Consider the following 23,087-nt stretch of genomic DNA (forward strand, 5'->3'; position numbering starts at 1 on the left):
TACAGCAAGAATATAACAAAATAATAAAAAATAAAAGACTATTAAAGAAATATAAAAATGAAAAAAAAATGAAAAATGGAAAATTCAAAAGTTTTTGGCAAAAAAAAGCCCAATTTATAATCCACTGATGTCGGTTAGTTAAGTTAAACTGTTATTAGTTGTTGGATTAGTGCACAAGCAGTATATTGAGAATGGTAACAGTCAATGATGGTAAAAGTATTGCAGATTTAATAATCTGTTAAAGTTACCAATCCTCCAATTAGATGACTGGATCGAACATGCAGGGAAAATGAAACTTAGATACTAGCTGCAGTGAGCTATACATATACTCTGTTTTTATCCCAGAGTACCTGGATAGTTAGAGACCATACCCTGGTGTTAGTCCAGACTCTTGTGTGACGGCCGGCGTATTTTGCCGCAGAAGCAGCGAGACTCGCGGCTAAATGCAGCGGCTCCCTGCATTAGCCGCAAGCCTCGCTGTTTGGCAGTGACAGCGAGGATTCCCCTGGAACATTGAATACCAAGAGAGACCAGCACTGGGGTTATATAGCGAGCATCGCTGGTTTTCTGCGATCCCCGCCGTTTCACCCCCTCGCCGGCCGCTCGCTCCTGCATTGAATACTGCCCTATATGTAAGTGGCAACTTTAATCATGTATATATAAAGCATGGAAGTAAACTATCTACAGTACTTTAGAATCTTTTAAAACTCTACTTAAATGTTTTACATATGCATATTTATTATATCTCTATAAATTCATGAATATTCCTAGAATTAAGATATCCTATACAGCCTGTAAACATACTGTACACTTTAGCATTTTAATCTCTCTTTCATATTAAAATTGTGACCTTTATATAAAAACTATGTCTCTCTTCTAAAAGGTCTTATGAGTTGTTTTTAAGTATAACGTTTCTATTATTCAAATTGATTCAAATGGATTCAGATGTAATACTGAGATTTCAGAAATTTAAGATGTTTATATTATTTAAGCAATAGTATTTTTGAATGTATAGCACTTTATGAAAGAAAGAAAGAAAGAATGTATTTTGGTATTTTCTATAAAAAAAAGTCACTATAAATACTGTATATTCAAGTTTTTGAAAAGTATTAATGGATAACAGAACTTTAGTAAATAGACAAATGGATGATTTGTGTGAGGGTTGTGCTATTGAAAAAGTAAATCCCGTAGGCTATGGAGTTATCAGGGGATTCTTCTGTAAATTTAGACCAGGACCTATTTAGAGAATGAATAACTCCCTCATTAAACTACCAAAATAAATAAAACATTAAAATGAAATAATTAAAAGATTACAATCAGTAAGTAACAGACAAATTGAATAATGCCTATATCTAATTACCCCTCAGAAGTGCATATGGTTTTTTTTCCTCCGGCCCCAACATAACAGGGGTTGAGTTCCTAACAATATGTGCATTTTTTTTTAAATAAATGTTTTTCTAAATTTCTACTTCTACCGTTTTATTTTAAACATATGTTAAAGCTAACCTCCTATCTTAAGGGCAATACATCAAGGGAATTATTCTGCGTAATTCCTTCGCATGCAAATTCGAATGCAGGGATGATGTAGTTGAAGAGCGCATGCACATTTCTGAGCATGTGCATGCACTGGCCACGGCAAACAGATTGTTCGCCAGGTGCACATACCCAAGATTGTTGGTGGGAGCATGGGGCGGCAGGCCGGGAGATTCACCCATGGGAATTCCTTTTTCTCCTCCTACTTCCTTCTTCTTCATTCTTCTTCCTCTTCCTCCTTCTTCTTCCTTCTCCGCCTTCTTCTTCTTCCCTCTCCGCATTCTTCTTCTTTCTCCAGATTACTTATAGGAAACATAATTAGATTCTAAACATAAAAATACATTTATTTTAGTCATGTTGAAGGAAATGATTGATGTCCTTGCATATGACTGTAAAGTCAATTGATAGTGTTGACTACCGAGAGAAGAGGGGTCAAGATCCTCTTTCAGAAATTCTAAATTAAATAAGTTGTTATGGAAAAGGTTGTATCAATTGATGAGTCAATACCAATGCTTTTAAATTGGTTTAGGTTTATTGAAAACTCTTTGCAAACAAACGCTGTATTGGAAAACATCAGTTTAAATATGGCATGGAATTTGGTTTACATAAGTTGAATATTTGGTTTATGCAAGTATTTTTTTTTTAAGGCCTTGGATCTGCAATGCAGGAGGACGTAAATACATTGATATGTTTAAGCACATCTCCATTGCAATATCAGAATCTAACATTTTGCTAAAAATAAAAATTATGCCAAATAATAATTAGAATATTATGGGGAACACCACTTTTATTTCTGAATGTACAGTATTTTAACTAAATAATCAGAAATGGGACAGAGTACTAGGAGGAGGCACTTTATTATGACAAAGTGGCACAGATATGTAGATTGCAAAGGAGCCTAGGCCTCCACCAACTACAATGTTGGGGAATTTCCATAAAATTTATAATTTGCCTTAAAATGTGTGTAATTTAGGCAAAGGAAATAACCAAACATCACCAACAATTTCAGTTTAAAGTCTCCAGACTGATGGATAATAATTCATTTTATAGGATAAAAATTGCCATTGATGTCAAGGAATATGTGACCATTTCACTCCTACTGGAAGTAAATTCCCCCTATAAGTGTAAAAATATTATAATTCTATAAGATGTATATAATGGTAATGGTGCCTTATATAAGTGAATTCTTGCAAACAATTTAAAAAAATCTGGAAAAAACAGTTTGAGTAAACAAGAGAAACCTTGAATAACCAAGTTTAATGGTCTCCCTGGATGGAGACTATTTCTATAGCCCCGTTTCTTCAATCAATTTCTTGAATAAATGGTCTGTAACCACTTTTACTGGCAGTATTGAATCAAAACACATTTGTATTCATTTTATGTATCTTTTCTAACATATAAAATATGAATAAGGTAAATTACTAAAACTAAAGAGATGTTATTATTATTATTATTATTATTATTATTATATATTAATAATACATAATTATCTCTTCTAATTGACATGTCAGAGAATGAGAACTGTATTATTTCTGTAATAATGAGTGTTATGCTTCACTTTCAACAATTTCAGAGTTATGGTGTGTACACACGTTAGATGTGCCTTAAGATCCTATCCACGATCCGATCAGATAGGCTCGTTAATAGGATCTTAAGGCACATCCGATTTGCATCCTATCTTGACTATATATTGCAGATCTGCACTATATAGACAAGGCAGCCAAGACTTTCTGGCTTCCGATACGTGAACGCGCATCGGGATCGCAAGGGTTAAAACCCTTGCGATCTGCATCCGATGTTGATCCGATGCCGATCCGATGTTGACTATATCGTCAACATCGGAAAGGAAATCGGACCGTGTGTACACAGCATAACTCTACATGTTCCAATTAATAATAATGTATTTGTTCAATGTCAACAACATACAGTATGAGCTGGCAAGTCAATACAGAAATAAAAGGCACATTTTCCATTATTTAAAAAAGCAGTTGATTCAGAACTCAAGGGCCTTATTCAGATTTATTCGCTCCCCTGTGTATTAGCGCAGGGGAGCTATATTTTGTGACTGCGCATGAGCCTAGTCAGTTAGGCACATGTGCAGCTGCTGTGTGAGCACACAACAGCACGGCTGGGGGCATGGGTTTGTGGGCCGGTGGAATTCCCATGAAAATGCTGGGTGTTCTCATGGTAATTCCCCAATAATGCAGGTGCGGGCGGCTGATGTCAGTACTCAATTGCACTGCTCCTGGCGTGCCATTCAGCCTGCCACAGCACGAATGAGGCATGCGTGCATGTGAGACGCTTGTGCACCTCATTCGCGGCAATTTACTCATGAGCGTGGGAGAAGCTCGCACATCCCCGTTTCGTCGAGTGGCACGCCAAGATGGGTCGGCTCTACAGATGGGTGTGGCTTCATCTGTAGCTCATATTGGTGTATCAGGTCCTAGGTGGATTAGTAGCATGGAATCTTTTCCTTTGGATCGGCCCAGGAGAGTTCTAATGTGGTTTCAGGAGTTTACCTGGTACCTTATTGGTCGGAGAGAACAGACTCAGACACAGAGTGTGCTCATATATGTTCTCTAGCTTTCTGTGAGTACAGAAGATCATTATATAGTGCCCTAATCACGTTACACCTGTCAAGCAACAAATGATAGCAATAAATCATGTATACTGGTGTTGTTGTGTGGGCACACCACACCATTCCTGCATAGTTTCAAGATAAGGAAAAAGAAAGGGTTATACAATTTCTGCATAGTCCAGTCATTTACCAGAAACAGAACATTTTAAATAATAACAAGGGGGTTTATTCTAGTTCATTCTTTCTGACAAAATCCTTCTTAGATGGACAAAACCATGTGCACTGCAGGGGGGCAGATGTAACATGTTCAGAGAGAATTAGATTTGGGTGAGTTATTTTGTTTCTGTGCAGGGAAAATACTGACTGCGTGATTTTACACTTCAATATAGATCTCACTTTGAAGAAAAACTCCACCCAAATCTAATTCTCTCTGCACAAGTTACATCTGCCCCACCCGCAGTGCACATGGTTTTGTCCATCTAAGAAGGATTTTGTCAGAAAGAATGGACTAGAATAACCCCCAAGATGTCTGCTTTCCCTACACTAACTTTCACAGTTGAGCATCTTTTTCATTAAAAATGTGCATCTTATTCCCAAATAAAAAACAACTGGAAGCAACAAAACTACTTTGCTGGATTACACTCATCAATTGATATGCAACCCTTGTTCCTCTGTGTGCAAATAATTCTGCATATTTGGGGCGATTTCAGGGCATTTTCTAAGCGATCTTACTAGATCACTTAGAAAATGCCACTACTGTACATCACTCCATGGGCCTTATTCTGATTGAGTCGGATTGCTGCGTGTTTGTTCGGATGGCCGATGTATTGTGCCGTGCACGTCAGAATACGCACACATTGCACAATGTGCAATTACTCCCCCATATTACATTATATACAATTCCCTCATACTATAGTACATTATATACATTCACCCCATAATACATTATAAACAGCCCCCCCCCTATATTACATTATAAACAGCCCCCCCCCACACACACACACACACACACACATTGCACAATTTCTCTTCCATATATAGCAGCCCACACTCCCCAGTACACACACAGCACTCACCTGGCTGTGTTGATCCTTCTAGGGGAGTGCAGGGACCCTGTGTGTGGTGGAAGCAGGCAGTTTGGTGAGGGGGAAGCATAGGGCAGCCGGTGACAGGAGCAGGCAGAGCAGCAGGAGTAGGGCTGAGGCATGGAGTGTGGTGGGCGGAGCCAACCCCGGAAGCCCTGGCTGCTGCTGCTGCTGCTGCTGCTGACTCTCCTGCAGTGCTCCTTCTGACTTCCTCAAAGTGACAGCAGCTCACCACCCATATCCCCACGGTGGCCAGCAGTTATGTTACCAAGCAAGCCCTTCCCCCTACATTTTTGGACGCGCGCAAGCGCAGTCCAGATTTTATTGAGGGACCCAAAAAAACGGGAGGTGCCGGTATGGTTTCCTAAAGCAAATAGCAGGAGCCTCCCGCTGAATGTGGGAGGGTAGGCATGTATGCATAAGGTATATTAGGAATTTTTTGATGTGGAACTGTAGTTAGCTCTCTTGAGTTGCAACAGAACATATACTAAAGTTTTCATGATGCAAGAAAGAAAAGACATCTAGAGATTCTTTAAAATTACATAGCACAGCACATGGTAATTTACCCTATTAATCTGTCTTTAGAACATCTCTCCATGCCTAACAATCAGGCTAATAGCCGACCCCAAGAGAGCAGCAGCTGGAATACATTTCAAGCCCAGAACCAGCTGGACTTTAAAACTCTCACACAGTAAAAAATGTTTATTTTTAAAAAAAAAGTTCCTTAGTCTAAAACACATTTAACCATGTACAGTATAATATAAGGCCAGATGAATTGCATTGTATTTTCTAACACCATTCTTTCTAATAAGTACAAGAAATACACAGTATGCAGGTGTGTGTGTGTGTGTGTGTGTGTGTGCGTGCGTGCGTGCGTGCGTGCGTGTGTGTGTGTGTGTGTGTGCGTGCATATATATATATATAAAGATATAAAAGAATGTCACTCCCGGCTCTTAAAAGGTGCAAAAACAAGATTTTATCTGTGTTGCCAACGGCGTTTCGAGCCTGTGGCTCGTCTTCAGGACAATAACAGAGTATACATAAAAAGACATACATTTTATACCTTACCTTGAACAGATGCCTCCACGCCGCCAGTGCCGGGCAGAGGCAGGAGCAGGGGACAAGCGCCAGGAGGTCAGGAGCGGGAGATTGGCGCGGCCATGAGCAGGGGACCAGTGGTGCTAGCGGGAGTCGGGCACAGCTGGGTGGAGGGGAACGGTGCAAACAGGTAAATTATAATTAATTATAACAGTGGTGGCAGTGGCTGTATGAGCGAGGGGGCCAGAGGCTGCAGCCATGTGGGCATGAGACCAGCGCTGGGGTGAAGAGCAGTTGACCAGGAAGGGAGGAAGGGTAGCAGGCGACCAGCATTACAATGGAAGGGAATAAGGAGTGGTAAAAAGTGATGCCTGCCTCTCACCCTTTCAAACTCCTTCTCCCACTCCCCTTCCCTTACTCGCCCCCCTTCCCTTACTCACCACCTCACTCTCTCTCACCCCCCATTTCCCATCTTGGTCCTCTATTTTGGCCATCCCCCCTCTCTCTCTCACAGCCTCTCCTTTTTTCTCTGCCCCTAGTTTTGCTATGTGGCCATGCTGAAACTGATGCAAGGCATGCTGGGATGTGCAGTTCATCAACATCTGGAGGGCCGCAATTGCCCAGCCCTGTTCTAGCAGGTACTAAGAGACTAAGTAGAATCTGGCTGCTACGGGCAACATCCCATCTTCAATAGAACTCCCATTTTAGTCATTTTAGCCCTATGTTGAGATCGGGGCTCTGTGGGCTCCATATCTTTATTTCCAGGACTCCTTGAGCTTTTTTAATGACATTGGCTGTACCTTTTGAGGTCATTGTCTTGCTGCAGAATACATTTGGAGTCAATCCAATACCTCCCTGATGCCTACAGCCTGTTGAGCACTCAACAAACATTGATCAGTTGAAATAACATGATTGTTATTTATTTTGCCAATTATAAAATGAAAATCAATGTGACTTAACCTGCTGGATTTACTTTTTTAATTATTTTGTTTAAACATAATTGGCTCTGGTCTTCTCTCAGCACAAGGCGCATACAAGCAGTTTGTTCCACATATCACATGCTGATCTGATAAAGGCTGCCAAGTCGTCATTACACTAGTGGCAAATTTGACATTTCAGCTATGGGATTGCTGTCCCCAGGTAAAATGGTTATAAAAGGGTTGACAGCATCTAGGCCGACACTCAATATGTCGACATTCACAAGGTCCACATGAGCAAAAGGTCCACACAAGCAAAAACTTTTACATAGAAATTTTCGACACATGAAATAGTTGAGTTTTTCAGGTTTTATTGGTGTAAATTTTTTATTTCGTCATTTGGACTCCAATTTAGTGTACCACTTCCTTCTCCATGATTCGGGGAAGGTACCTTGCTCAGCTACCACTATGCTTAGCACATGCTACTGTTCCCAATTGGAGTTCACTTGGGTGGGAAAGTATGAAAAAGTTCAAAAAAGAAAACGAATTCCAAAAAAATGTGCAGTACAGTATGTGCCTATGCACATCCTTGCTGGCGGGTCGCCAGAACGTACGCGCTGGCGACCCGCCAGCATCCTCGCCAGCGAGGAGACTGAGACGCGCGTGCGTCTCACGCGCACGCGCGTCTCAGTCTCCGTCGCTAGCGTGGCGGAAACCCTGTCCGTCTCCGCCTCAGGGAGACGGACGGGGTTAGGGGGGGTTAGGGGGGGTGCGGGCAGGCGGCGGGGACCCGGGGTTACCGCCGGCAAGCCGGCGGGGACCCGGGGAAACGTTTGGAAGCGCCGTCGGAAGGGGGCGCGCGCGCCTCTCGTGCGCGCGCGTCCCCTTCTCACGATCGCCATGGCGCTGGCGGGGGATGGCGGCTGGCGACGCCAGCGCCATCCCCTGCAAGGATGGGAACAGACCCATCTGTATGTCGACCTTTCTCTTGGGTTTTCCTTTTGTCTATGTCAACCTTGTCAGTATCAATCATATGATGTCAACCTATTGACTGTCGATGTAGAGACTTTTGACCTATCAACCAAATACACAGTAAAATTTGCCACCCTAGTGATGGGAATGGCATAGATAGATAGATTGATAGATAGATAGATAGATAGATAGATAGATAGATAGATAGTGATGGTTTGGCACTCCCTGTGACGTAGTAGATATGCCCGGTCAAATCAAAGCATATTTTGCCATTTTAATGGTAGAAATAATTGATAAAAGATTTATCTATTACAGATATGCTCTAATTTTGTACATGTATGTTAATTTAATCATTTCCGATTATATCTAACCCAAACAAATCAACTGTATTTACTGTAAGTCTGACTTTATAGAACTGTTTTGCGTGAGATTTGCTAACTCTGCCCCATTACCACCTGCCCTCAACTCTCAGCCAATAGTCGCCTTTGTGGCCAATAGTTGCGCCCCGCCACAATGTTGTACAGTTATTATGCTATGTAGATGCTCATTCAATCCCATGGACTCGTGGGGACATGTATGCCTATTTTTAATTCCATTCCCCTCCTCTCTCTGCTCTCATCTCTCTCGACATGCTCTTAGCATGTACACTGGCGTGACGAACACCCCTCCTCCCCCTTCCAAACCCTCTCCTATCTTGGTGCCCCCCCTGTAATTTTCTCCTGGATGCACCCCTATGTATTTGTATAAGAGGAGAGGTGTAATATGTCTGGGAAGGGGAGGGAGGGGTGTAATATATATGATTATAGAAGGGAGGGTGTGATATGTATGAGCATATGAGGGAGAGATGTAATATGTATGGGAAGGGGATGGAGGGGTGTGATATGTATAAATATAGGAAGGAGAGGTGTAATATGTATGGGAAAGGGAGGGGGTGTAATATGTGTGAGTATAGGAGGGAGGGGTGTGATATGTAAGCATACGAGTAAGAGGTGTAATATGAACGATAAGGGGAGGGAGATGTGTGAAATGTATGAGTATAGGAGGGAAGGGTTTGATATGAATGAGTATAGGAGAGAGGGGTGTGATATGTATGGGAAGGGGAGGGGGTGTGATATTAATGAGTAGAGGAGGGAGGGTGTGATATGTATGTGAAGGGGAGGGGGTGTGATATTAATGAGTAGAGGAGGGAGGGTGTGATATGTATGGGAAGGGGAGGGGGGTGTGATATTAATGAGTAGAGGAGGGAGGGTGTGATATGTATGGGAAGGGGAGGGGGTGTGATATTAATGAGTAGAGGTGGGAGGGTTTGATATGTATGGGAAGGGAAGGGAGAGGTGTGATATGTATGAATATAGGAGGGAGGGTGTGATATGTATGGGAAGGGGAGGGGGGTGTGATATTAATGAGTAGAGGAGGGAGGGTGTGATATGTATGGGAAGGGGAGGGGGTGTGATATTAATGAGTAGAGGTGGGAGGGTTTGATATGTATGGGAAGGGAAGGGAGAGGTGTGATATGTATGAATATAGGAGGAAGAGGTGTAATATGTACGGGAAGGGGAGGGGGCATGATATATATGAGTATAAGAGGGAGGGTGTAATATGTGTGGGAAAGGGGAGAGGGCGTCATATATATATAAGTATAACTGATCACCTTAAGGGGCCTACAAAAAGGGAGATGCTGAAGCGATCAACAGAGAACTTCATCTTTAAAATGGTACCTGATTTATCGATTTTGGTTAAGTATGAAGGGAGAAAAAGCAATTGTCATATTCACACAGGCCACCTAGTAGGTTTTACTTCTTTTTCCTTAAATACCTCAGGAGGAGCCCTTCCCCTCTTATTATAGAAGAGGGTCTCTGGGCGACCTGTCGGCAGAGACAGGGAAGGACATATCAGGGCCTGTGTATAGAGGCCTTTGCTGCAATCCCCACTGCTGGCTGCACCTGAGGTCTGGAAGGTTATCAGTCTGTGTGTGCTTATTCTGCTGTACCTGTATGGAGCTCCGGGTCTCTGCTGCCAGATGGAATATGGTGTCAGAGGCTTGCTCCTCCCCTGGTACCTGTCCTTCCCCCCCCCCCCCCCCTGGTACCTTGCAGCTGGTACCTTGCATCCGGGCAGCGGGGCAGCATGGTAGGCAGCGGGCATTCAAGGGCTCCTAGTCGGCAGGTCCCAGACTGATTGCTGAAAGCATCATGTAGGAGGAGGCTTGTGGACAGACAGCGGGGCACTGGGGATCCGGGCAGCGCTGTCCGTGCTCTGGAGGAGGAGGCAGAGGAAGGTCCATTAGGAGATTGTCATTTCATCGGCGGGGGTCCCTGCCGCGAATGGGAAATAGCGGAGCCATTCATTAAATATGCACATATTTAAATTAGTGGCTCATTAGATATGCACATATGTAATTTTCGGTCCTGCTATTTCCCATTCCTATTTCCCATCTCCTAATGGACCTTGCTCCGCTTCCTCCTCCTGAGCACGGACCTGCCCGGATCCCCAGTGCCCCCACTGTATGTGCACCAGCTGCAGCCTCTTCCTGAATCATGCCGACTAGGAGCCAAGGCATGCCGATGCCTACTACACTGCCCCGCTGCCCGGATGGATTGCTGTGAGGTACCAGGGGAGGCGGGGGGAGCAAGGTACCAGGGCAGGGGGGGAGGGGGGTACCAGGTACCAGGGCAGGGAGGGAGGGGGGTACCAGGGCAGGGGGGGAAGCGAGGGTACCAGCTGGCAGGTACGGGGGGGGGGAGGGGGGCAGGACAGGTACCAGGGGACACGAGGGGATAAAACGGTTTACTGCAATGTGAATGGTACTTAAACAGTATTTAAAACGGTAATCTACTGCAATATGAAAGCTAATACCGTTTTTTTGTTTTTTTTTAAATGATTTTTATTAAAGTATTTTTGTTCAGGCATAAAATACAAAAAGTAAACAAGTACATGTTTGTACATACTGTGACAATTTTACATAGAAATTACTATGTTAACTGTTATATCATTTGTCTCTTAAGCAACTTTTGTCGAAAATAAAGTTTTATCAATTCAAATAACACTTGGGTCTTTTTATTTCCAGACTCCTGTAAAGCAAATAACTAAAGCTCGTAGGATTATTTGTGCGTAGGAGATATCTAAAAAGATATATACAAAGATATACATTTGAAATATATTTGAAATACAAACATTTCTAATATTCTAAACATTTAGACATACAGACATATAGACACTACTGGGGGGGACAAAGGAAAATAAAGACGAAGACTATGAAATAAAAATGGGGGGAGAAAGCTAATACCGTTTTAAATAACGTTTAAAAATACCGGCTCTTTAAATGGCTTGGCAGTGGGAAAGCAGTAGGATTTTGCCAGAACCAAACCAAAACACAATGGGGGAAATTTACTAAGATGTGTATTCTACTTTACATATGATATTGCTATGGGCAACCAATTAGATCATGTCTACTTCTATATCTTCTAGAGGGTGGTAAAAAATTTTGGAAGTAGATTCTGATTGGTTGCCCATAGCAACATCACATGTGAAGTAGAATACACATCTTAGTAAATTTCCCCCAATGGGGTTCATTTACTAAGATGAGAGTTCTATTGAAGATGGGATCGCAACCAATCAGAATCTATTTTTTATTTGTTTGGTACTTTCTACAAGATAATAGATCAAATCTGATTGGCTGCCTATAGCAACGTCTCATGTGAAACAGAAATCCAATCGTATATAATTAAACCCAATGATGAACTAGAATAGAACTAACCACAAAGATGGGGAGCCGTGGACATTTCTAATAATGTTGTGACCTTTCAGAATGCAACCTGTGCAGTTTTCCTACTTACTGATGTGTTACATATTTTAATGTTTGTCATTTTGTTTCTTACTTTTAATTGACCATGTAAAATTCACATTTATAAAGGTCACAGTGACATTCATAACATAGGTACAGCTCTTTTGATTGGCAGAGGCCACATGGTCATTACATAGGCAGGAACTGTTCACGGTTCGTCTCATAACCATTTTAGTAATAATAATAATAATAATAATAATAACAATAAATGAAAAAGGAATTACCTATACATGTAAAAACCTGCTTCCAAATGTTCTCAGAAGAAATTCAGAGATGGGCAGGGAGGTTCTAAAAACATCATCCTGTTTTTATGCATTGAATACATACATACATACATACATATATAATGTTTACAGTGCATACTTAACATACAGTACATACATATATTATAATAACCATACCTCCCAACTGTCTAGATTACAGTTGGACAGTTCTGCTAATTGACACTGTCCCGATCTCCCAACTGCAGTTGGAGCTGCTGTGCACTGCCCAGCTAATCAGGGACACCATCAAATTTGTGGTGCTAGGTCATGCCCCTCTACCAAGGCCACACCCACACCTTCCATGTCCCCACCCCACAGCAGGTCCAGATTCCAAATAGACAGCCATTGGGATGTATACAATAACTATTAAAGTGGGTCCACACAGTTTTGCTTGCGATTCGAATGGTACGCAAAATTCGATTTGACTATATAGTACATATCTTTACTACATAATCTTGCCTGACAAGACTATTTTTATATTCAATTTATACTACACAGGAGCACGCATTGGGATTGAATCTACATAGAAACAAACATTTGATGCCCATTCAATTTTCTATTCAATTGTGCTTCTATAAGCAAAATCGAATAGAAAAATAGTGCATAACTCACCGTGTCCAGTGAGGCAGGAACCCTGGGGGAGTGGGGACCCCCAATAAAGGGCCCCCCCCCCCCTCCAGGACTAACCCTGCCCAGACTGAATGGTGGTGGGCTGGTGTCATATGTGTAAAAATATAATAATGTTAACTATATTATTTATATACAGTAGGAGCCTGTCTCATCTGTCTTCCTTTTGCCATGGCTCAGGATGGCTAGCCATGGCTATCCTATTGTTCTCAGCTGCAATACAGAACATAGAACAATAGAGTAGGGGATTACCATAGTAATCCAATTACTGACTTAATCCTATTATAGAGATAGATAGCAGTGGCTCCCACTCAAGGCACTTAACAGATAGAATGAATGTAATACAGTACAGAAAAAATGAAGTACAGAAAATATTTTCATAAACAATACTTAAGGGAATGAAGGAAATGTCACCTAATTATTTCACCAAATTAAATTAACTATTGGGTTCTGTTGTGCAACTATGAGTCCCAGCAAGTCTCCCCCGCATACTGGGACTTGGAGAACCACATCCCAGCATGCAGAGCATTAATGGCCATGCTGGGATTCTTAGCAGAACCAATATCCAAATAAAAAGACACACACAGCAGAGAAGTAAAATTTTATTACACACACCCTCCATACATAGTGATACTTACCTACAGTATCTTGACCTGAAGCATCTGCCCTCTTCGTCTAGTTTGGGTACCTGTAGGAGGAAATTATACTTACGAGATCCTATGGAATGGATCGGTCCTCTTCTTTCCAATGTAACATCCCAGTACTTGGCAAAAAAACAAGCACTCTACCCAATAACAAACTGTGAGAAGTGCTGAATGTACCTTTGGTGCTTCTCACCATGAAGTTCGCTATTGGCTGCCTAGCAGCCAATCAGAAGCTGAATTTTCAAAACTGCAATTTTAGAATATTGACATGTTGCCTGTTAACATTTTAACATCATAACTGTTTTTATTGCAGTGCTGACATTATGAATGTCTACATTGTTACTGTCAACGCTTTGACTAAATTCCCTCTCATTCTAACTCTCTTTATCTTATTAGTTGCAGGTACTGTATAAGGGTATACGGTCACTAGGTCGACAAGCATTAGGTCGACACCACTAGGTCGACATGCATGAAGGTCGACATGACTGAAGGTCTTCATGGGGTTAGGTCGACAGGGTCATTAGGTCATTAGGTTGACATGGGGAAGGTCGACAGCCAAAGGGTGGACATGGGTTCTTTAAAAAAAAATTTGGAGCCAACATGTGCAGTGTTTCATACCCTACCATCCACTAGGGTGTGGTGGGAGTATAAAATAGTGTGCCGAGCATAGCGGGGCACTGTGCCCGAAGCATGGTGAGTGCAGCGAGCCATGATAGGGGACCTGGTGCACTTTTTTAGTGTCTCGTCGACCTTTTGTCATGTCGACCATCATGCATGTTGACCTAGTGATGTCAACCTAATGCTTGCCGACATAGTTGCTGTCTATCTAATGATCCATACCTGGTATAAGGTGCAACCAAATCTACATAAATACATAAAATACAAATCCATACATAAAACGCCAATTTGGGTTTAGATGCTCTTTGCATGGCTTATTTTCAAATTGTATTATATTTATTTTCATGTCTGTGACAATCTCCTTAATATTTAAAATGTAATTATATTTCTGTTCCTCGTCCAGTCGATTTGCATTCCTTCGCCTAACAAGCTCCCAGACGTTGATGTAAAACCACAGAGTGTTTTGTTTTAATCTATTTTCCTTTAAGGTTTCACTTTCTACTGTATGCGAATGATCCTGGAGAACACTTCAAAAGACAATATATCTAAATCTGCACACTGAATTTATTTTGAAGTTTTAATTACAGAATATCAAATACAAAAAAAACCTGTAACAACTTCCTACAATGCAATGATGAAGTTTAACACAATTTATGTTCATTTCATGTAATTGCAATGCCAGCAAATTAAACTTGATGAAGGAGGGGGGAGGATCTACTAAAGTACATTCATAAATAGTGAACGTCATTGCTAATTGTTTGCGATTTACATGGGTATTTTCAAATCGCCAAATCTATTAAGAGAAATCACCATAAAAGTCATCAAAAACCAATCTCAGGGCCTTATTTTGGTTCACTCTTACTGACAAAATCCTTCTTAAGGTGCGTACACACGGGGGAGATATATTGCTAGCAATATATTGCTTGCAATATATTGCTGAGCAATATATTGCTCAGTGTCTCTTTTTCAACAAGCGACCAGAGATGGTCGCTGTTGAAAACGAACCTCTGCTGGCAGTGCTGCAGAGGTAATTAGCTGGTCGCAGGAGCAAGCTCCTGCGACCAGCGATTACAATGGGGTAGAAAACGGAAGCGCGCACCCGGAGATTTATTGCCGGGGCACACTCCCAATCACTGGCAATATGGTCGCCTGCGACCATATTCCCAGCGATTATAGCCCCTATCTCCCCCGTGTGTACACAGCATAAGATGGACAAAACCATGTGCACTGCAGGGGGGCAGATGTAAAATGTGCAGAGAGAATTAGATTTGGGTGAGTTATTGTGTTTCTGTGCAGGGAAAATACTGGCTGCTTTATTTTTACAATGCAAAATAGATCTCACTTTGAAGTAAAACCCCACCAAAATCTTATTCCCTCTGCACAAGTTACATCTGCCCCCCTGCAGTGCACATGGTTTTGTCCATCTAAGAAGGATTTTGTCAGAAAGATTGAAAAAAAATAAGGCCCTCAGAGATCATCAATTTTTGCTGTGTTAGTAACCTATAAAGGAGTAACCTAAAAAAGATGGCTTAAGTAAATCTTTGAAAACAAATTCCCTCGTTTTCGATAATTGATTTTGACTCATTTAGATGATTATAGAGTACCGGACTGTATGTCAATGCATTACATAGACCATTGTTGAAGGTCTTTCTTGTTAATGTCAACTAATTTAATTGCAAATGTGTCAGATTGATCATATCAATGTTCAATGGCAGATCTCGTTCTAAGAAGTGAATGGGAGATCACAGCAACAATAGAAGAAATATTCAGCACTGTTCCTAAAACAATACAGAGCAAAACATTATATACAAACATTATATACAAATATTATATACTGTAGATACTCTGGGTAAAGTAATCAGGGAGCAAAAAAATATTTAATTCAATTGGACTGCAAGTTGATCTATTATGAAACAATGTAAATTATTAGTACTCCTAAATTCAAAACATTTTATCAGATACAAAATGATCATTAATTGTGCGAACAATCCTGACATTGGCTCCGTTAGGAAACAAACCCTCTCCCAGTGCCTGATTAACCAATAGGTTTATTAGGCTGCAGCCTAGGGCACCAGGACTGGGGGAGTGGCTGGCAGATGACATCTGAGGAATAAAATGAAGGCCTAATTTACTCCAGGCTTGTTAGGTATCATTCATCCCGATGTACAGTGGGGGGTAAAGTTACTAAGGTGACTGCCAGATGCAGGGGCGGATTGGGAATTAAAACCAGCCCGGGAAATATCTTGAGGCAGCCCTGGGGGCGGGGAGGTAGGATGTTGCGCGCCGCAGGCGCGCCCAATTTTTTGGGGGCGTGGGCTAGCAATGTGGGGGTGTGGCCTATTTTAATGAGGCCACGCCCCATTTTTGACGCTGTGGGGCATGGCTAGTGGCTCTGAGCTGCTGGCTATGTCCCCGGCAAGGACAGAGAGAGTGACAGCAGACAGAGAGTGACAGCGAGGACACAGAGAGAGCCACATATGTATATTGAGTATCACTGTGTGTGGCAAATGTATAATGGGCATCACAGTGTGTGGCCTATGTATAATGAGTCCATTATACATAGGTCACACACTGTGATGCCCATTATACATATGCCATACACCGTGATGCCCATTATACATAATTGAAATGTCAGCCGAGAGGGGAGCATGAGTGCGTTCTGCGCTGCGCTCTCCTCCTGTCCCTGTCTCTCAGCTCATCATCAGTAGTTCAGCTGCTAGCAGCCAGTGGTGGGTAAACGGTGCTGCCAGATGGTGTGCCCACAGTGCAAATGCACTGTGGGCAAGGCACAACTGGCACACAGATAGTTACGTCCCTGTGTGGGACACAGATCAGGCTGCTTCTGCCTCCACCATACACAATATTATGTTGTTCACTAGTGTTTAATGACAGGGGGCATGTGTTGGTGTTGGTGCACTGCCCTCCCCTAAAACAACCACTGTCTGCCAAGATAATGATCTTTCTTTTACTTACCATGTTCTTGGTCTTCTTTCTTCTCCTTCTGTCTTTCTCTTTTCTTCTCCTTCTGTCTTTCTTCTCTTTTCTTCTCCTTCTGTCTTTCTTCTCTTTTCTTCTCCTTCTGTCTTCTAGGGCTCCTCGCTGTATGCTCCTCACTGAATGATGCAAAATGTTATGAGGTGGGAGGGGGTCTCTTTTCAAGTGTAAAGGCCCCCCTCCACTAGTGCACTTTGGAATGTTTAATCCGATGCAGAGCAATCAAATTAAATTAAAATGTAAAATGGAGGTAGAATCTACCTTCATTTTACATTCCCTCTCCCCCAGGACCCAGATAGCAGCATATTCTACCAGGTAGCAGCATCTTCTACATTCATACATACTACACCCACTGCCGCTCTCATTCATACATACTACACACACTACCGCTCTCATTCATACATTCTACACACACTGCCGGCCTCATTCATACATTCTACACACACTGTCACCCTCATTCATACATACTACACACACACACTGCCGCCGTCATTCATACATACTACACACACTGCCGGCCTCATTCATACATTCTACACACACTGCCACCATCATTTATACATACTACACACACACACACACACTGCCGCCGTCATTTATACAAACTACACACAAAGACACCGTTGTACATACATACTACACACTGCCACCCTCATTCATACATACATACATACTACATACTACACACACACACTGCCGCCATCATTTATACAAACTACACACACTGACGCCATCATACATACATTCTACACACACTGCCACCATCATTTATACATACTCCACACACTGCCACCCTCATTCATACATACTACACACACACACACTGCCGCCGTCATTTATACAAACTACACACACTGACGCCGTCATACATACATACATACTACACACTGCCACCCTCATTCATACATCCTACACACACTGTCGCCCTCATTCATACATACATACATACATACTACACCCACTGCCGCTCTCATTCATACATACTACACACACTGACGCTCTCATTTATACATACTACACACACTGCCTCCCTCATTCATACATACTACACACACTGACGCTCTCATTTATACATACTACACACACTGCCTCCCTCATTCATACATTCTACACACACTATCACCCTCATACATACATACATACATACTACACACACTGCCGCTCTCATTCATACATACTACACACACACACTGCCGCCGTCATTTATACAAACTACACACACTGATGCCGTCATACATACATACATACATACATACTACACACTGCCGCCCTCATTCATACATACATACTACACACACACACTGCCGCCATCATTTATACAAACTACACACACTGACACCGTCATACATACATCCTACACACACTGCTGCCCTCATTCATACATACATACATACTACACCCACTGCCGCCATCATTCATAAATACTACACCCACTGCCGCTCTCATTCATACATACTACACACACTGACGCTCTCATTCATACATACTACACCGACTGCCACTCTCATTCATAAATACTACACACACTGCTGCTCTCATTCATACATACTACACACACTGACGCTCTCATTCATACATACTACACACACTGACGCTCTCATTCATAAATACTACACACACTGCTGCTCTCATTCATAAATACTACACACACTGCCGCTCTCATTCATACATACTACACACACTGACGCTCTCATTCATACATACTACACACACTGCCGCCATCATTTATACATACTCCACACACTGCCCCCCTCATTCATACATACTACACACACTGACGCTCTCATTCATACATACTACACACACTGCCGCCATCATTTATACATACTCCACACACTGCCGCCCTCATTCATACATACTACACACACTGTCGCCCTCATTCATACATACTACACACACTGTCGCCCTCATTCATACTACACACACACACTGCCGCCGACATTTATACAAACTCCACACACTGATGCCGTCATACATACATACATACTACACACTGCCACCCTCATTCATACATCCTACACACACTGTCATCCTCATTCATACATAAATACATACATACTATGCACACATGTAGGAAGTGGTGCTTCCTCCTGCACCCACAGGAGACGGCGTGCACGAGAGGCAGATTCCTGGCACGGTCAGGAAGCTCCGGGTCCGCTGCTGTATCCAGGTCCGACCTCGGCTGTCTTCCGGAAACCCAGCAGCAGCAGTGCTGCAATAAGCCCCACCGCCTCTTCCTACCGCAATAACTTCCCTCCCAGTCCGCCCGGCAGTACACTGCCCCCCCCCCCCATCTGTCAGCCGGAAGGGGGATGACGGGAGCGACGGAGTTCCCATGGGCGGAAACAGACAGCTCCACTGAGCCGCGGCGCTGAGTAGACAGGGGAGCAAAGAAAAATAAGTAAATCAGTGCTCGAAGAAAGTTCCTGGTATACACATACACACACAAATACACTTCCCTGAGACCAAAAATTATTATTTCTGGCAGTGCCACTGCCATATACCTGCCTCCTTTGGCCGCCCTCAGACCTGCTGCTGTCTGCCTGCTTCTAACGCTGCTGCTGACAGTCGGCTCACCTGCTGTTGCTCGAGTCTTCAGCTGCCGGGTGGAGGGGGAACGGGCGCTGGGAGGTGCAGCGCGCGCATGCGCAGCAGCCCTCCCGCAGCCATTTTTTATTTGGGCAAAGTGCCCCTTCAAATGAGTTGTGGGAAATGGCCCAGTTTTCCATTGGGCCAATCCGCCCCTGCCGGAGCCTGTCTATTCAATGCCACCTCTGAACTGGGGAAAATGCAGAATTTTGTTGGGTGGGGGAAGGGGGGGTTCTGTGCATGTATTGTATGTACTGTACATCATTACACACACACTTTTGTACACAGACATACTGTACATACATGCTGTACATACATACATACATACATACATACATACATGGCATACTTACAAAAACATCACACATACTACACACTACAGACACAGACAGCACATATATACACACTTCAAACACACACACACACACAATCATCAACACACATAGCATATACACACATTACTTACATATATCATATACATACATACAGCATATACACATGGCATGCATAGACACAGCATATACACACTGACACACACACAAAGCATAACATAGCACACATATACAGCATGTACACAGACACACACATAATGTACACACTGACACATATAGCATACAGACACACACACTGCCCTCTCAATATCAGGAGAGCAAATGCCAGCATAGTAACAAAGCCCATAACAAAGGCATTTAACACTCACCCCTTCCCTGCTTGCTTCAGGTTCAAGAAACTTCCTGCATCCCCCGGCCTCGTGGAGTACAGCCTGAGAGGAGCTGAGCTGCACGCTGAATCCACAGCTAGCTCCCCCTGCTGTCAGCCAGCAGCACAGCAGTAAAAAAAAACTCACTAGGAGGAGGAAGCCGCCCGAAGCTGTCAGCTCTGTGAATCGGGCTGAAAGCACCGCGGGAGGTGCTGCGTGCGGCCGCACATGCGCACCAGCCCTCCCGCGGCCATTTTTAAATTGGTCACAGCTGAGGCCGGCCGCGGCCATCTTTGATTAGAGTACTTTGCTGCGGCCGCGGCCGGTAACCGCGGAGATGGCGGTTCGGCGGGCCGCGGCCCAGCCAGGGAGGGTGGGCGGCCGCTAAAACTTTAAAATGTGCCGGCCCACCGGGAAACGGCCCGGTTTCCCGGTGGGCCAATCCGCCCCTGGCCAGATGGCTGGGCCAATGTAACTTACTAATGGAACCATTACTAATATTAGTACAGTGCCGTCTATTGCTCATAATACTGTAAAATGTCTAGTGAAAAAGTAAGTACACACCAATGTCAAACAGCTTCTATAACTTCATACATTTCCTTCAACCTCTAAGTGCAGGTATCTTGCCTCCAGAACAGGTCTATCAAAATAAATGAGAAGCAGAGCATTGTGGGGTAGACAAATGAAGCAGTGATAAGGGAGGAGACGTGGCCCATGGCAACCAATCAGCTGATCTTTATCATTTTATATTATTCAAGTTATAGGTGTTACTTCAGTGCTGATTGGTTACCATGGGCCATTTCTCCTCTGGCTCACTTCTCCTCCCTTATAACTGCTTCATACATCTACCCCTAAGTCTGGAGATGAGCCAACTGAGTTGAGCCTTAATTTAATCCTTAAAACATGAGTCCATGAATTGTATTGTCTGACATTTTAGAGTATGACACTAATATGTTTTGTGATGTTTTCATTGCCGTCAGTTCTGCCTTAAGTCATAATGGTGCTCTCCCATTAATGTGCCTAGAAATTACCAGGCAGCTTTGGGTAGCACAATTTACAATCCTTGAACTTTTTTTCATTCTTATTTTTATTCAAGTTTTTTTTTAATTTATGTTGAGGACGCATTCAGCATGTATTTTATTACTCAATTGAAACAAATATAATATCTTGACTCATACACAAAACAAAAACTCCTCACCCTGGGACAGCTCTAAATAATTCTTATCCTACATTGACATAAACATCATTGAATAAAATATATGAGCAGTGACATTCTTTTGATCAATTAGTCTAGGTCTTTTGTCAAAATAGAAGGGCTGAAAACCTTGTCTATCTTTACATGCTGCCAAAGAATATATATTGCCAAGACGGCTTTCATGCCAAAGTGAATCAAATCCATGATCGTACCAGTGAGGAACGTATTAACCATCTATTTTACTAACATGTACCATGTATTATGTATTACACAATATACATATAATACTCTCTCTCCATAGCAGTATACTAGGGACTGTTTATGAAATATGGAGACATTTTTTTAAAATGTTTTTGTCTGTTCGTTCGTTCAGGCATCGCACAGAAACTACTGTATGAATTTCGATTGTGTTTTTCTTATTGTATAGCTCAGTAATCTAGGGCAAGATGCAGCAATGTTTTAGTGGTCAAACCTCAGAAAATGCCATTTTCGGAGGTTTGGCCATACTCTGCATAAGCCCGGAATGCGGTAGATCCTAGGACTTGGATGTGGTGGAAACGCCATCTTCATATTTGTCGAGAAAAACATGAAGACAATGACTGTGCCTGGAACACTGAAGCCCAAGATGCACCCGAGACTCCTTGGATCTCAAACACTCCACAAAACAAATGGTGATCTTAGGGCGCTAAGTTCCCCTTTATTCCACACTCCTAGGTTACGTGATCTCAGAATCTTTCCCGTGTCAGCACTATTGGTTGGATGGGAACAACCAGACCAAGGGAGTGCTGACACGGGAAAGATTCTGAGATCACGTAACCTACAGTAGGAGTGTGTAATAAAGGGGAACTTAGCGCCCTAAGATCACCATTTATCTTTATATTTGTGTTGACTTATAGAAGCCTATGGGATTCTATCACACCTCCCTGTGTGAGGGATCCAATCCGATTGCTCCCAGCATCCCTCACGGCGCACATGTGTCAATCGATACATGCACAGATAGGATGGAGAGTCATAAACCCAGATGTCCTATCATTGGAGAGCCAAAATCTTCGTTTACAGCATTAATATAGTAAACACAGATATTAATGCGGTGAGAGCAGAGTTGTGTGGCAAGAAAATATCAATTCTTGCTGCATCCTGCCCCTACAAAGAAAGTGTGTATTACATCCATGTGAGGTTACTGAGAGGAGCAATAAAGGAAAAACCAGGTGCTTGACACTCGGAACGTGCAGTGTCGTCTCCTCAAGTGACTCTGCCCAAGTTATTCAGATCTGATCAGTGGATTGCTAATTTGAAGAGCCCTGTGATCAGGTAATCACCATCCAGCCACACTGTGCAAGCCTGCAAATATCGCAGCCCCGCAATAGCCGAAAATCCATACGCAAACCCCGGACTTACTCATCCGATACAAACCCAGGACTTACTCATCCGATACAAACCCAGGAGTTACTCATCCGATACAAACCCAGGACTTACTTATCCGATACAAA

The 23,087-nt window shown here is 42.8% G+C and overlaps 1 long non-coding RNA gene across 2 annotated transcripts; it reads right to left on the reverse strand.

Moving 5' to 3' along the window:
* Positions 1 to 259: 259 nt before the first annotated feature.
* Positions 260 to 20,795, reverse strand: LOC146026014 (uncharacterized). 2 transcript variants are annotated; one of them, XR_014454341.1, is made up of 3 exons: positions 20,403 to 20,795; positions 17,093 to 17,232; positions 260 to 1,858 (listed from the first exon to the last, which is right to left on the reverse strand). It is a non-coding gene; the product is annotated as an uncharacterized LOC146026014 (long non-coding RNA). The 2 variants fall into 2 exon arrangements; XR_014454340.1 differs by lacking the exon at positions 260 to 1,858 and adding an exon at positions 14,464 to 15,897 and having other exon boundaries at positions 20,403 to 20,790.
* Between the last annotated feature and the right edge of the window lie 2,292 nt (positions 20,796 to 23,087).

Source organism: Crinia signifera, chromosome 8, assembly GCF_055691185.1.
Source record: "Crinia signifera chromosome 8, ASM5569118v1, whole genome shotgun sequence".
Taxonomy (NCBI): Eukaryota; Metazoa; Chordata; class Amphibia; order Anura; family Myobatrachidae; genus Crinia; species Crinia signifera.